Source organism: Mauremys reevesii, linkage group 6 (genome assembly GCF_016161935.1).
Source record: "Mauremys reevesii isolate NIE-2019 linkage group 6, ASM1616193v1, whole genome shotgun sequence".
Taxonomy (NCBI): domain Eukaryota; kingdom Metazoa; phylum Chordata; order Testudines; family Geoemydidae; genus Mauremys; species Mauremys reevesii.
The window spans coordinates 16,290,715-16,306,556 of record NC_052628.1 but is presented as its reverse complement, the minus strand read 5'-3'; positions in this window follow the sequence as shown (position 1 = coordinate 16,306,556).

Below are 15,842 nucleotides of genomic sequence, written 5' to 3'. Positions count from 1 at the left end.
CCCTGGTGTAAAGAGGAGATTCAGGCCTAAAGACATCATGTTATTGGATCACAAAAGTCAATAGGTATTTGTTATGATCGCATTTGCACCAGCATAAATCTGAAACAGCTCCAAGAAAATCAATGGGCCTGATTCTCCACTGCCTAGCACTTTGTGTATTAATTTATACCAGGTCAAAGTGGGTGTAAAATGCTACCACTGACTTGCACCGCTGTAAATGATGCCCCAAGACAGTAGAGAACAGGCTCAAATGAAAATTGCAATCCGTTCTGCTGCTTACATCTCTTCAGTGGCGAGACACTACCTGTTATAAACAAGGGCAATGGTTTAACAAATTATACAGATTATCAAAATACTGGAGTATAATGAAATCTGTATAAGACAATATCCTTTTAAAGTAACCTCCTGACTTAAATAGCCCCAAATAGGTTGAGCTTAGTTCTGCTCTGCTTCAAACCCATGGAAAAGCAGGAGCAACTCATTTGAAGACAATGAGGTTACACTGGTGTAAAACCAGCTTAATTGAAATCACAATTGGACCTACACAATCCTGCTTCACCCTTATGAGAAATCACTTTTCTGAAACATCTGATTGTTGTTGCTCCTGAGTGGTTGCTTACAACCTGCTTTGCTCTGATATGATGTGATAGCAATGCAGTTTCCCAGAGTAAAATAAAAATCCATAGTGTCAAGTTTGCAAACATTTTGTTTCACTGTAACAGTCTGAAGTCATTTTATCAGCTAGAAAAATATGCCTTATATTTTGGAGAAGTGACAAATATACAATATTTTGTTACAGGTAATCATCTGTTAGAATTTGACTGCAGAACTTTCTCTTTGGAATTATTTGCAGGCAGTTCTATGGATGTTACTAAAGTTTGAATGCACAAATGTATCAGACTGGATAGGAACAGAGAAATTAAGTGACCTGTCCTGGTGTGCAGATAAACTTTAGACTTAATTTTCAGAGGTACCAATCTTACAGCTCCTACAGACTTCACCTGGCACTCTGGGGTCAGCACCTCTGGAAATCAGGCCCTAAGGAGAGAATTCATGAGTAGGGCTTAGGCACTGCAAGCTCAGCCAGAGGAAGGCGTCTACCTCCATTCCAGATTCACAGCCATGAACTTCTTCTGGAATTAGTCACCTAATCAGGTCAGTCCTTTTACAAGAAAAACAAGGAGGAGGGAGGATATAACTAATGAAATATTCATTAGAGCAGGGAGGTTGGAAGTTGTGTCTCCTGCCTCCCTGGTGAGTGCTCTGACCCCTAGACTAGAGAGTCAGTATAGCCCATACTGGTTGTCCCAATGACTATTTAAATATTTATACAACGTGAAACAGTCTCAATAGGAAAAATTCTTGCCCTGTAATGCCCCATAGGTGAGGGCACTTTCTTGGGAGATAGGAGACTTAAGTTCACATCCCAGCCCCACATCAGGAATTTGAACCTAGGGCTTCTACAGGCTGGGTAAGGTCTCTAACCAGGGGTGAAAGAGAATATGGTTGCCATCACTTTGTGTAGGTTTAGATGTGCTCTGAGCACGTCTACTGGATCAGGGCAAGACAGGAAGTGAAGAACACCTAGTTTGTGAATCCCACTGGGGCTTAGTTGTGAGTCAGGCACTGAGCTGCTGGGTGGTATAGGATTTAAGCAGCTTATGCCCAGCAGCTGAAATTTAGGCACCTTGGCGACTTTAACAGTAGAAATGTAGGTACCCGCAGACCTAGGCAGCAGCTGAACAGGGGTTTTGCAAATGCCAGTGGTATCTAAATGTTGGACATAGGCACCCAACTGCCCCTTTAAGCACCTAAGTCCTCCATAGAAATCTTGCCTTAAATGTCTCAGATACAATTAACAAGACAATAAAAAGTATGCAAATTATTACAGTACTCATATTTAAATCAGGTGATCTGCGTAAAAGCTGTCTGACTGTGAATGTGTGAACATCTGTTCAGGAAAACATATTGTTCTGAATTAAGATTTTGTATGGAAAATATTATTCATTCACTCAGTTTAATTGATTTCTCCTCCTGAGAACATTGCTTCCTTTTCCTACCTCTACAGATCAACTGTAGTGCAGTTTAGTGGCTACTACAAGATGGCAGAGTGTTGTGGGCTCAATTAAACATTGTGAGCCCACTCTTATCTATGTATATCAAGAGAGAGCCGGGTATTTCTAATGTTCCCATCAAGATGGTATCTGAGAGTACTGACTTCAACAAGACTTTGTATGTGCACAGAGTTCAGAATTAGGCCCTTTCTCTCCACTCATGTTCTGATACATACCATCGGTGCAGCCACATGCAAACACACACCTTTTTCCCCTCAGTCATGTCCTCTCAACTTTCCTTATTCTATGGCCAGGGAGGAAAAATGAAAAGGGTTCTCCCTCCTCCCCCTAACTATGTCTGACTGCTGCTGTTAATCTCCATTTAATACCCCTGGACCAAACCATTCTCTGTTTCCCCACCCCACAGCCTCCTTTTGCTCCTTGGTTGCTGCAGCTGACAAAGCTACAGTGGGAGAGGAGACACAGATCCTACCACATTTCCTCCTCCCACTCTGCAACAGGGTCCCTGCCGAAACTTGGGAAAGGGTGGGGGACCCAGATCATATTGCAGGGGAGACAAGATAAAAAAGAGCACTAGGAGGGGGGACACAGTGCTGAGGAATGGACAAGAATTATGAGTCCCCCCCATCATGTGACTAGTTTAAAAAGCACAAAAAAAATTTTAAATACCACATTTTGGGGTCTTTTTATTTACTTCATATTTTTGATCCTTTAGGGTGCGCTGGGTTCACATTTTTATGTTTTCCTCTGCAACCAGAAGGGTTATAAACTTAATTTAAAAAAAAAAAAGCTGAGATTCTCACATATTCACATGGCTCCTGGAGCTGGGGCTTGAAGGAAAACACCAATCATCACAAGACTCATGATAAAACCATGGGAACGGGCCCCCTTCTTGTTCCCTCTTAACTTTCAGGTTAAAAAACAAATGAACTGGTTCCACTGTCCAGTCCCAATTTTATTTTATTTTTTTGGTGTTGCGTCTATAACACAAACCTAGATGAATATAGAAAAACCTGGTGTCTCCACAGTAAACCTTTCCAGATGGCAAACAATGGTATGTTTTAGTTTAGACTGGTGGAAATAATATTACCTGAACTTTGAACGGTGCTGATGAGGTGAGAACAAAAGAAATGGAGCTTCATAAACTCATTAGACAGGAGAGTGCTGTCCATTTCAACTAGCCACTTCAAAACAATACATATTTGTATTTATTAAATTCTCCCTCACCCTCCCTAAAAAATAGTACCCTGTCTACAAACTACTTGCAATGTAATACACATTTAACGTGCTGACCAGTCTCTCTCATTCATTTTGTACTTCACTGTCACCGAACTAAAGCGGCTATCTAAATCATTCCACCAGCAATTGCCTACTACTGGCTAGTTTCTTATATAGTTGTGCTGTGTACTTGGAGCTATAAATGAAGCTTTTCCAGTTAGACTCAAGTAATATGCTCCTCAAACCCAAAACAAATCGATTACATCTGAGGTGCTGGGATTTGTCACTGTGCTCTAAAGCAATTCCAAACAGTTCTGTTTTACTGTAACGCTTGCTGAGGAAAGGCTTTGAAGAGAGGTTTAGGTTTCTGAGCGTACTCAATGAAACGTTATTAGAGTCACCACAGAAGCTTAAACCCTCCTTTTCCAGTTTCCCTTTCAACCACAGCAGCAGCAGATATCATGATGTTTCAGTCATAAAGATTCAGCTGGCGATCCTGCCCTTCTCTTCACCCTGCTGCTCCAAGGGCCATCACTCAAGAGGACAGACTTTCAATCCATCACCTACTGTACATTTCCACAGAGTAAGAGTTACAACAGTTACTGACAGGGAAAACATCCTGTTATACAGATTGCTTTCATTTTGTCTCGTGCTCCCCTCACCTCCGCCGTGTCTCTTCCGTGGTATCAGAGGGCCCTATTGTGATCTGTTTTGAAACAGTTATGGTTGCTACACACATAACATACTCGACACAAAGCCACAAAACAAGGCAATGAAAAGCGAGCCACCTCAAAATGCACTTCTTCCACCCAAATACTGCTCCAACTACAATATACTATCAGCCACACACTAGCCACCCTAACAATGCTATCTATCTAAGGCAGCGGTTCTCAAACAGTGGGTTGGGACCCCAAAGTGGGTCGCACCCAATGTGCCCTATAATTTTTTTCATCCATGTGCGGAATGAATTTTGTTATGTGCACCAATATCGAGGTAATGTGTGGATGTGCACCACCAGTAGAAACAAAAAAACTTAGATATAATATATATTTTTGTAAAAAGTTACCATAGGGATAATTACTCCAGCCAGGACAGGTTAGGCATTTTAGAACTAACTACTAAAAGAATTAAATTTGAGCATGAGAGAGAAATAAAATTACAAAATGCAGAGGCATTCAAAAAACTAAAATAACACACTTGCCCACATGCTCAGGGTTTAACTAATCACCATATTTGGGGTTGGGAAGGAATTTTCCTCCAGGGCAGATTGGCAGAGGCCCTGGAGGTTTTTCGCCTTCCTCTGCAGCATGGGGCATGGGTCACTTGCTGGAGAATTCTCTGCAGCGTGAGGTCTTCAAACCACAATTTGAGGACTTCAATAACTCAGACATAGGTTAGGGATTTGATACAGGAGTGGGTGGGTGAGATTCTGTGGCCTGCGTTGTGCAGGAGGTCAGACTAGATGATCATAATGGTCCCTTCTGACCTTAAAGTCTATGAGTCTATGAGTCACTTTGAAAGAATAAAATTACAGAGAATATATGTGCATTTCAGGAAGTACCAAGAAGTAACAACAACAAAACACAAGTATGTGTTCAGAGAGCAGTGCGAAAGAGACAAATTGTGTGTGTGCGAGCGAGACAGAGTGTGTATGTGTGTGAGAGAAAGAGACAGTGTGTGTGTGTGTGTGAGAGAGAGAGAGAGAGAGACAGAGTGTGTGTGTGTGTGTGACAGAGACAGTGTATATGTATATGTGTGAGAGACAGAGACAGATTGTGTGTGTGCTGGCTGCTGGGGAAGTGTATGAGAGACCATGTGCTGTCTCTTTAACCACAACAGCATTCACCAGTCTGAAGGCTTGTTCAGACCGCAGCAGCCACATCGAACTCCCGAGCCCTGCCTCTCCTGCCCCGCTCTGCGAGATGGGATACATGGGTGGGGGAGTTGTGGCGGGAGGGGGAAAGACAGCATGTATGTGCTTGCACCACAAGCAGGAGGGTCCTGGGAGCAGCTGGACTCAAAGGCAGAGAGCAGAGAGCAGGAGCAGCGCAGCAGTAGCAGAGCAGCGAGGGGAGGGGCATCTAAACACAAGTCACCGGATGCGCGCGGCTCTACTAATCAACTGCGCGGCACTTGACTGACTCTTGCGTGGCTGCACAGCTTAGAGGGAACATTGGTCATGACCCCGTTTTAATGGGGTCGCCAGGGCTGGCTTAGACTTGCTGGGGCCTGGGGCCAAAGCACGAACCCCACCGCCCTGGGCTGAAGCTGAAGCCTGAGGGCTTCAGCCCTGGGCCGTGGGGCTCAGGTTAAAGGGATATGCCCCCCCACCCCCACCCAAAGTGGTGAGGTTCAGGGTTTGGCTTTGGCTCTCTCACCTGGGATGGTGGGTCTCAGGCTTCGTGCCCCCATCCTGGGATCGTGTCATAATTTTTGTTCAAAGAAGGGGGTTGCGGTATAATGAAGTTTGAGAACCCCTGATCTAAGGTACCTACCTATAGGGCGCCCCCACCCATTTCAGTATTCAAGCACAGTCTTTAATAGAGTTATTTTCACAACAGCCCAGTAAGGCAGGGAGGTGCCATTATCCATATTTATAGATGGGGAACTGAGGCAGAGAGACACTAAGTGATTTGTCCAAGGGCATACAGGAAGTCTGTAGCAAATCAGGGAACTGTCTAAAGTCACCGGCTAACACCCTTACCACTAAACCATCCTTCTTCCTTTAACGGAGCCTTCAGACACCCTTGTAACAAACTGCCTAATGCTATGCCGAACATTCACACCCAAAAGCGTTGGGAAGGGATGGTGTGGTAAAAGGTAACGTCAGGGGTGTTTGGGGAAAAGCTTGGTAAAAGGGATGCTGGGAAGCTGGTGCCCCTAGGGGGCAGACAACGGTTATGGTGTGTGGCCGGTGGCAGTGTGTAGAGGATACCCTGTTAGGTGGCTTGACTCCATTTCCTTGTTTTTGTGACAAGTGTGTGTTATGTGTGAAACAACCTTTACCTGTTTCACATCAGCCTTTTTTGTGTATGAATTTATCCCGCAACTCACCGTCGCAGCCAGGCATTATGCACCAGCTGAGGCTTGTTTGTACGGTATTTTGAATTTAGAAGTTAATGGTGGTTTGGCTGTTTCTAGTGCACACAAAAAACCTGTTGATTTCCCCAGCACTGCCAGGAAGTGGGGACACCACTCTCTCCAACACCTACCCTCTTCTGGATATCGGAGATCACCCTCACTTTGTTTATGACACATCTGATGAGAAAAACGTTTTCCTAGAGAGGCCTAGCTTTAGTTCTGTAGCCCTCCGAGCCAGTCAATGTTTAACTTGGGCCAGAGTCTGATATCATTGCTCACAGAGAATAGCACCTTACTCTTCAAGATGTCTCAGATTTCAGGGGACCCCTTTGCAGAATAAGTATGATTATGGGTATATAGGCCCCGGTTCAGCAAAGCACTTATGCACATAATTAACTTTAAGCATGTGCTTCAGTCCCATTGACTTAGGCATGTGCTTATGTCCTACGGTGCTTTGCTGAATATGAATGGTAGGAGGGGGTGAGCTTAGCCTGGCTGGTCAGGTGACTGCTGCCTCAGTTTCTGCTTCTCAGCTCCCCAGAGAATGCACATAGACTCACATAGTTAAAGTACATGGGATGATTTAGTTGGGGATTAGTTGGGGATTGGTCCTGCTTTGAGCAGGGGGTTGGACTAGATGACCTCCTGAGGTCCCTCCCAACCCTGATATTCTGTGATTCTATGATACATTCCCTTCTTGGAGTCTGGTTTATTAACAAAACAGAACAGTTCAGCTCACTACAAATCTTTCCACACACTTTTCAGTTCCTTTCCAAACCCAAGTCCCACAGCCTGGCCTTTTCTAAAGCTGCTTCCTACTGAGGTGTCTACTCCTGCGCCGTGCATATATTTTCCACAAATACAAACAGTCCCATTCAAGGTCCTTCCCCTGAACCTGGCTCTCCCATCTCCAGATCAGCTGCCTTCAGGTTGCTGTCAGGTGACACTTGGGCATCTGATGTTGGTGCTGGCCAGAGCTTTGCAACCATACAGTGACACACACCCCCAAGACCAGCACACTGGTATGGTTGGACTGAAGGATTTTGCTAGCCTTCATAATTTCTTTCAATTTTCCTGTGGAATGAAATGTTATAGAACTGTTGTGTGTAAACATTATTAACATTTTTGTCACAAAGTGGTATTCCTTAAAGAATTCTGCATAAGGAATGGTCTTTTAAAATCAATGTCTCAGACATTGTTCATTACATAAGAACTTGAGGGGGATGGGACAGAAAAGATTTATATTTTTATATAAAGTAGTAAATAGCTCTGTGTGTACAGTACATTTCCATTAAAGAGTTCTGCAGTGGAGAAACAGTTATTTAAATGAAACAGTAAATAGTTCTGTGTATAATATACATTTCCATTAAAGATTTCTGCATCACAGAAGCAATTTTTTAAACTCAAAGAGTAAACATTTTGGTGTACATATTACATTTCCATTAAGGGTTTCTGGAAGGTACAGATTTTTTTCAAGTCTGTAGTGATTTTTTTCCTGTATAAAAGCTGCATGAACATTGATGAATTTCGTGTAACGTATAGTTTATTTGTGACAGTCCATATTTGCTACAGCTTTGGTAAAGCTGAATTCTATGGTGTCTGAGTTACAGAGGCCTGGTCTACACTACGCGTTTAAACCGAATTTAGCAGCGTTAAACCGATTTAACCCTGCACCCGTCCACGCAATGAGGCCTTTTATATCGATATAAAGGGCTCTTTAAACCGATTTCTGTACTCCTCCCCGACGAGAGGAGTAGCGCTGAAATCGGTATTGCCATGTCGGATTAGGGTTAGTGTGGCCGCAAATCGATGGTATTGGCCTCCGGGTGGTATCCCACAGTGCACCATTGTGACCGCTCTGGAAAGCCATCTGAACTCGGATGCACTGGCCAGGTAGACAGGAAAAGCCCCGCGAACTTTTCAATTTGATTTCCTGTTTGCCCAGCGTGGAGCTCTGATCAGCACGGGTGGTGATGCAGTCCCAAATCCAAAAAGAGCTCCAGCATGGACCGTACGGGAGATACTGGATCTGATCACTGTATGGGGAGACGAATCTGTTCTATCAGAGCTCCGTTACAGAAGACGAAATGCCAAAGCATTTGAAAAAATCTCCAGGCTATGATAGACAGAGGCCACAGCAGGGACTCAGCACAGTGCTGCGTGAGAAGCGTAATGGAAAGCCAAAGAATCAAATGGACACTCATGGAGGGAGGGGGTACTGAGGACTCCAGCTATCCCACAGTCCCCGCAGTCTCCAAAAAGCATTTCCATTCTTGGCTGAGCTCCCAATGCCTTAAGGGTCAAAAACATTTTCCCGGGTGTTTCAGGGTGTATGTCGTCAATTTACACCCTTCCCCCGCAAAAAGAAAAGGGAAAAAAATAATTTCTCACCTCTTTTCAATGTCATCATATGTCTAATGGCTGCTGCTGGTTCACGGGATGCTGCAGCGCTGAACACCAGCATCCCCTTCCCGGTGGCAGATGGTACAATATGACTGCTATCCATCGTCATCATCAGCCCGTGAGTGCTCCTGGCTGACCTTGGTGAGGTCTGCCGGGGGCGCCTGGGTAAAAATAGGAATGACTCCCGGTCATTCCCGGCAGATGGTACAAAAGGATTGGTAACCGTCCTCATCATAGCAACTGGGGGCTGAGCTCCATCAGCCCCCCACCCCATTTCATATCTAAAGAAAAGATTCTGTACTGCCTGGACTATCATAGCAACGGGAGGCTGGTCTCCTCTCCCCCCGCCCTTTAATGTCCTGCCTGGACTATCATAGCAGCTGGAGGCTGCCTCCCCCTCATTTTATCTCACTAAAAGTCCGTGTTTCTTATTCCTGCATTCTTTATTACTTCATCACACAAATGGGGGGACACTGCCACGGTAGCCCAGGAGGGTTGGGGGAAGAGGGAAGCAGTGGGTGGGGTTGTTGCAGGGGCACCCCCTAGAATGGCATGCAGCTCATCATTTCTGCGGGGTCTCTGGGGCTCTGACACAGAGCAGCTGTGCTCTCTGGTTCTCTAGTACACTTACCCCATATTCTAGGCAGGACTGACTCTATTTTTAGACAAAACATAAAGAAGGGAATGACCTGGGGAGTCATTCCCATTTTTGTCCATGCGCCCCCGGCCGACCTCAGCGAGGCCAGTCAGGAGCACCCATGACAGCAGCAGACGGTACAAAAGGATTGATAACCATCATCGCCAATTTCCAAATGCAAACGGTGCAAAATGACTGATAACCATCATCGCATCACCAGTTTACAATGGCAGACGGTGCAATAGGGATGGTAATCGTCTCTGCTACCTTGCAAAGGCAAATGAATGCTGCTGTGTAGCACTGCAGTACCGCCTCTGTCAGCAGCATCCAGTACATATACGGTGACAGTGACAAAAGGCAAAACAGGCTCCATGGTTGCTATGCTATGGCGTCTGCCAGGGCAATCCAGGTGAAAAAGGGCGCGAAATGATTGTCTGCCGTTGCTTTCACAGAGGAAGGATTGAGTGACGACATTTACCCAGAATCACCCGCGACACTGTTTTTGCCCCATCATGCATTGGGATCTCAACCCAGAATTCCAATGGGCGGGGGAGACTGCAGGAACTATGGGATAGCTACCGGATAGCTACCCACAGTGCAACGCTCCGGAAATTGACACTAGCCTTGGTACATGGACGCACACCGCCGAATTAATGTGCTTAGTGTGGCCGCGTGCACTCGACTTTATACAATCTGTTTTAAAAAAACGGTTTCTGTAAAATCGGAATAATCCCATAGTGTAGACATACCCTGAGTTTTGTCAGTGTGTGAGATACCGGGCCAAATTTTCTAAAAGGCAACATGCGTTGAAGTCAACACAGCTGCACCAATCTGGCCCACTATTTGAATTACTGATTCAAATTCTGCTCCAGGTTATGCTGATGTAAACCCAGAGCAACTGCACTGATGTCTTTGGAGTTACTCTCAATCTACACTGGTGCTTGTGAGAATATTGCCCATTGTAGCCTGCAGTGCAGTATTTCTGAGAGACTTGGGAATGTTTTTAAGATAGGAGCTATTCGGGTGGTTTTCCACCAAAGAGGGAGTTGCCATATTGCTATCTATATGTGGTGGTTTCTTTAGTTTAGAGACAGTGCTTAGAGAACACTGCAGTTTTCAGATGTCGTGGCAGAGGTGAGCCCATATGGAGCCCCATTAACTTCAGTTGAGCTTCACATGGGCACAGGAATGATCTTGTGCATAATTAATTACAAGATCAAGGCTTTGCTTAAAATATATGAAACCTCGTGTCCTGTTAGCGTCACCCTTGTTTTTCCCCTCTTCCCCTTTGTACTTGTCACATTTTGTCTCTATCTAGTGCCTGAACCAAGGGCCTTTCCAATAGATTGAATGAGTTTTGGCTCTGACTATAAGGCCCCGATCCTGCAACCGCTTACGTCTGTGCTTAGCATTACTGCCATGGGATTCTAACGTGGATTGGGACCTTGGGATGCCACTGTAATACAAATAGTATATAATAGCTATTATTACTGCGTATGAGAAATATAGTTAGTGAAATGTTTAAAGGGTTGTTGTTATATTTGGTTTACTTCGTTTTTCTTATATCTTGTGCAGATGATGCAGGCTCTCTTCTGCTTATGCAAATTGTGTTTGTTTAACTAACTGTCATTGGTGCCTAGAGCATAAAATGGGTGCCTCTTGTGGTTTTACAACCTTAAATATATTCTCTGTCTCCAAGGTTTATACAGCTGGACTCATGATACTAAGACATCTGGCTGTATATGGTCAAGCTAGATTTTCAGAATTCCCTAAAACACTTCTAAATATATTTTTCCATCAAAATATGTGGCTTATGCCGAGCATGTGATTGGGTGGTGTAAAGGCTGGACTGGTACTCATTTGGGATGTGCTGCATAGCCGACGTGTGGCTCCACTTCTCCTTCCCCACTCCATTTACGTATATATCCGTGAATATTTATAAGGCCTATTCATTATTTGTATTGTAGTGGCACCTAGGAGCCCCAGTCATGGAACAGAGACCCCTTGTGCTAGGTGCTGAACAGAAAGATGGCCACTGCCCCAGAGAGTTTACAATGAAAGCAGCTCACTTGTAGGGGCTCCCCATAGGCTTGTGTGTACAGAATGTCAGGTACATAAGTACAGAATTTCAGCAAATTTTGTAATTCCTCTCCTATCGAATACATTAATTGAAGCCCTGCTAACTCGTGTAGCAGGGCTTGCCTGTTGAGAAGAAAAGTGATCTGGTTTTGCTCAGTGTCATTTTTTCACATTAAATGAATAATTGAACATAGCACATTGGTGACTGACTAATGCATTTGCATGCACCACTCTAACAATGGCCTGGTTATAGGAGGCACAGTGTGGGAACAAGAGCAAATGAAAAGAACAGGAGCGTAGGTGTCAAATGGATAGCGATAGATCCATTACTGTGCTGTCTTGCCTGGCTTCCTTTACAGAGACTGAGGAATTTAACTTCATATTTTCTTGACTTAACTCAGTCACAGGCTATAACTTCATATTACAATGGAACGAAATTCCCACCAATTGAGTTTGTAATGATGATGGAAGGGGAAACGCAGTAGGGAGACTGTTAAATCATTTTTGTTCATTTCAATCTAAATACTTCCTTTAAAAAACTGCAATCCTAGAATTACAAAAAACATATACTGAAAATGAAGGGTATGTCTACACTGCAGCATAAGCCCAGAGTTCAAACTCAATCTTAAGCCTAAACCACCTTTCATCTACACACAAATTCAGCTAACTTGGGGCTTAAACCCAGGGCCCCAGGACTCTACAGGATGGAGGGTCTGAACCTGAGTCAAGCTGGGACCCAGAGTTCAAGCCCAATTGCTTTGCAATGTAGATGCAGCCCCATTGGACTCATGCTCTGAAAGGCTACCAAAGTAGCCCACTTGCCAACTTTCTTTGTCCTCTAGACAGCCAAGTTTGGTGGAGAGTCAAGTTTTCCAAGTCTGCAGCATGAACAAAGGGCTAGAACAGCCATATTTTGGGAGGGCACTTGGAAGTCTGGGATATAGAGGTTGGGCTTAGGCCCATATAATGCAGCGTAGATGCTGGAGCCCAGATTGGGACCTAGGATTCAACACTTTCTAACCTAGGTTACAAATGAGTGTAAATGCTAAAGCCTTAGGTTAAAAAATCCAGGGTCTGCTAACTCGCATTCTACTAACCCAAGGATTACATTGCAGTGTAGATATGAAAAGTTTAAACAGAAAATTAAGGGGAAATATCAACACGGCATGGAAAATATCAACACAGCATGGACCTGTGTTGAGCAGGTCCTCAAGGAAACCATTTTGAAGCACTTGGAAGAGAGGAAGTTGATCACAAACAGTCAACATGGATTCACCAAGGGCAAGTCATGCCTGACCAAGCTGATTGCCTTCTATGATGAGATAACTGGATCTATGGATATGGGAAAAGCAGTGGATGTGATATATCTTGACTTTAGCAAAGCTTTTTATACTGTCTCCCACAGTATTTTTGCCAACAAGTTAAAAAAGTATGGATTGGATAAATGGACTATAAGGTGGATAGAAAGATGGCTAGATTGTTGGGCTCAATGGGTAGTGATCAACAGCTCGATGTCTAGTTGGCAGCCGGTATCAAGCAGAGTGCCCCAGGGGTCGGTCCTGGAGCCGGTTTTGTTCAACACCTTCATTAATGATCTGGATGATGGGATGGATTGCACCCTCAGCAAGTTCACGGATGACACTAAGCTGGGGGGAGAGGTAGATATGCTGGAGGGTAGGGATAGGGTCCAGAGTAACCTAGACAAATTGGAGGATTGGGCCAAGAGAAATCTGATGAGGTTCAACAAGGAAAAGTGCAGAGTCCAGCACTTAGGACAGAAGAATCTCATGCACCGCTACAGGCTGGGGACTGACTGGCTAAGCAGCAGTTCTTCAGAAAAGGGCCTGATGATTACAGTGGATGAGAAACTGGATATGAGTCAGCAATGTGCCCTTGTTGCCAAGAAGGCTAACGGCATATTGGGCTGCATTAGTAGGAGCCTTGCTAGCAGATTAAAGGAAGTGATTATTCCCCTCTATTCGGCACTGGTGAGGCCACATCTGGAGTTTTGGGCCCCCTCACTACAGAAAGGATGTGGACAAATTGGAGAGAGTCCAGTGGAGGGCAATGAAAATTATTATTATTATCCCAGCTTCTAGCAACTGGAAGTTTAGGGACACCCAGATCATGAGGTTGCATCCCTGACCATTTTGGTTACTAGCTGTTGATAGGGCTATCCTCCATGAATTTATCTAATTCTTTTTTGGAACCCAGTTTACTTTTGGCCTTCACAACATCCCAGGGTAACGAGTTCCACAGGTAGACCATGCACTGTATGAAGAAATATTTTCTTTTGTTTGTTTTAAACCTGCTTCCTATTAATTTCATTGGGTGACCCCAGTTTTTGTGTTATGTGAAGAGGTAAATAATACTTCCCTATTCACTTTCTTCACACCATCCATGACTGTATAGACCCCTATCATATCCCCACTTAGTCGTCTCTTTTCTAAGCCGAACAGTCCCAGTCTTTTTAATCTCTTCTCATATGGAATTTGTTTCATAACCCTAATCATTGTCATTGTCCTTTACTGCACTTTTTCCAATACCAATATATCTTTTTTGAGCTGCATGGTACTCAGTACACAAGGTGTGGGCGTACCATGGATTTATATAGTGGCATTATGATATTTTTTGTTTTAGTATCTACCCATTTCCTAATGGTTTCTAACATTTTGTTAGCTTTTGTTTTGTTTTTGCTGCCGCTTCACGTTGAACAGATGTTTCAGAGAACCATCCATGGTGACTCCAAGTTCTCCTTCTTGAGTGGTAACACCTGATCTAGACTCCATCATTTTGTGTGTATACTTGGGATTGTTTTTTCCAATGTGCATTAATTTGCACTTGGCAGATGAAATTCAACATTGTTATTTTGTTGCCCAGTCACCACGTTTTGTGGGATCCCTCTGTAAGGCCAAAGCAGACTGCAAAGAGTTAACTATTTTTGAATAATCTTGTATCATCAGCATGCTTTGCCACCTCAGTGTTCGCCCCCTTTTCCAGATTACTAAAGAATATGTTGAATAGCGTAGGTCACAGTACAGACCCTTGGGGCACCCCACTATTTACCTCTCTCCAGTGTGAAAAATGACCATTTATTCCTACCCTTTCTTTCCTAGCTTTTAACCAGTTACTGATCCAGGAGAGGACCTTCCTTCTTATCCCACGACAGCTTACTTTGTGTAAGAGCTTTTGGTGAGGGACCTTGTCAAAGACTTTCCGAAAATCCAAATACACTATATCAACTGGATCATCCTTGTCCACATGCTTGTTGACTCCCTCAAAGAATTCTAATAAATTGATGAGACAAGTTTTCCCTTTACAAAAGCCATGTTGACTCTTCATCACATATCAATGTGTCTGATAATTCTGTTCTTTATTACAGTTTCAAGCAATTTGACTGATGCTGAAGTTAGGCTTACAGCCTATAATTGCCAGGATCACCTCTGGAGCCTTTTTTAAGAATCAGCATTAACCTCCAGTCTGGTACAGAGTCTGATTTAAGCAATAGATGACATATGACAGTTAGTAGTTCTGCAGTTTCATATTTGAGTTCCTTCAGGACTCTTGGGTGAAAACCATCTGGTCCTGGTGAGTTAGTACTGTTTAATTAATCAGTTTGTTCCAAAATCTCCTCGATTGACACCTCAATCTGGGACAGGTCCTCAGATTTGTCACCTAGAAGGAATGGCTCAGATGTGGAGATCTCCCCCATATCCTCCACAGTGAAGAGCGATGCTAAGGCCTGGTCTGCACCTACAGCTTACATGGACCTAATTATGTCAGTGTGTACACTATAGCCTTGTCCTGACAATGTAAGTGCCCTACCACACCGACAAAATAACTCCACCTCCACGAGCAGCATAGGGCTTGCATCAGTGTAGTTAGGGCAACACAGTGTCTGTGTAGACACTGAGTTATTTACATCAGCTGTTGGCCTTGAAATTGACAAGAAAGCTGGGCAGCTAGAGCCCAGCTGCCCTGGCTTCCTGCTCCCAGCTGGGCTGCACCTGCTTGACTCCCAGCTTAGGGAACCCAGAAGCCTGGGTGGCTGCCTCCCCCACCACTCCTGGCTCAGAACTCCTTTTGCTGCCAGTACTCAGAGCCTCAGGAATCTAGGTAAGCTCCTTGGGGGTTACACATGATTATTGGAAACTTTAGCACCACAAGCCATAGATGCGATACATTTTCACTGTTGAACTATGGAGAATCAAAGGTAAAAGAACAAAACTTTTGTATCACAACTTCCTCAGTTGTACAAATTAGACTGACATTCAGATTCATTTTCTGGTTTATGTTCAAAAGGTAGCAGGAGCAGGTTGTCAGCATTTTATTAGAAAATTTATTTTCTC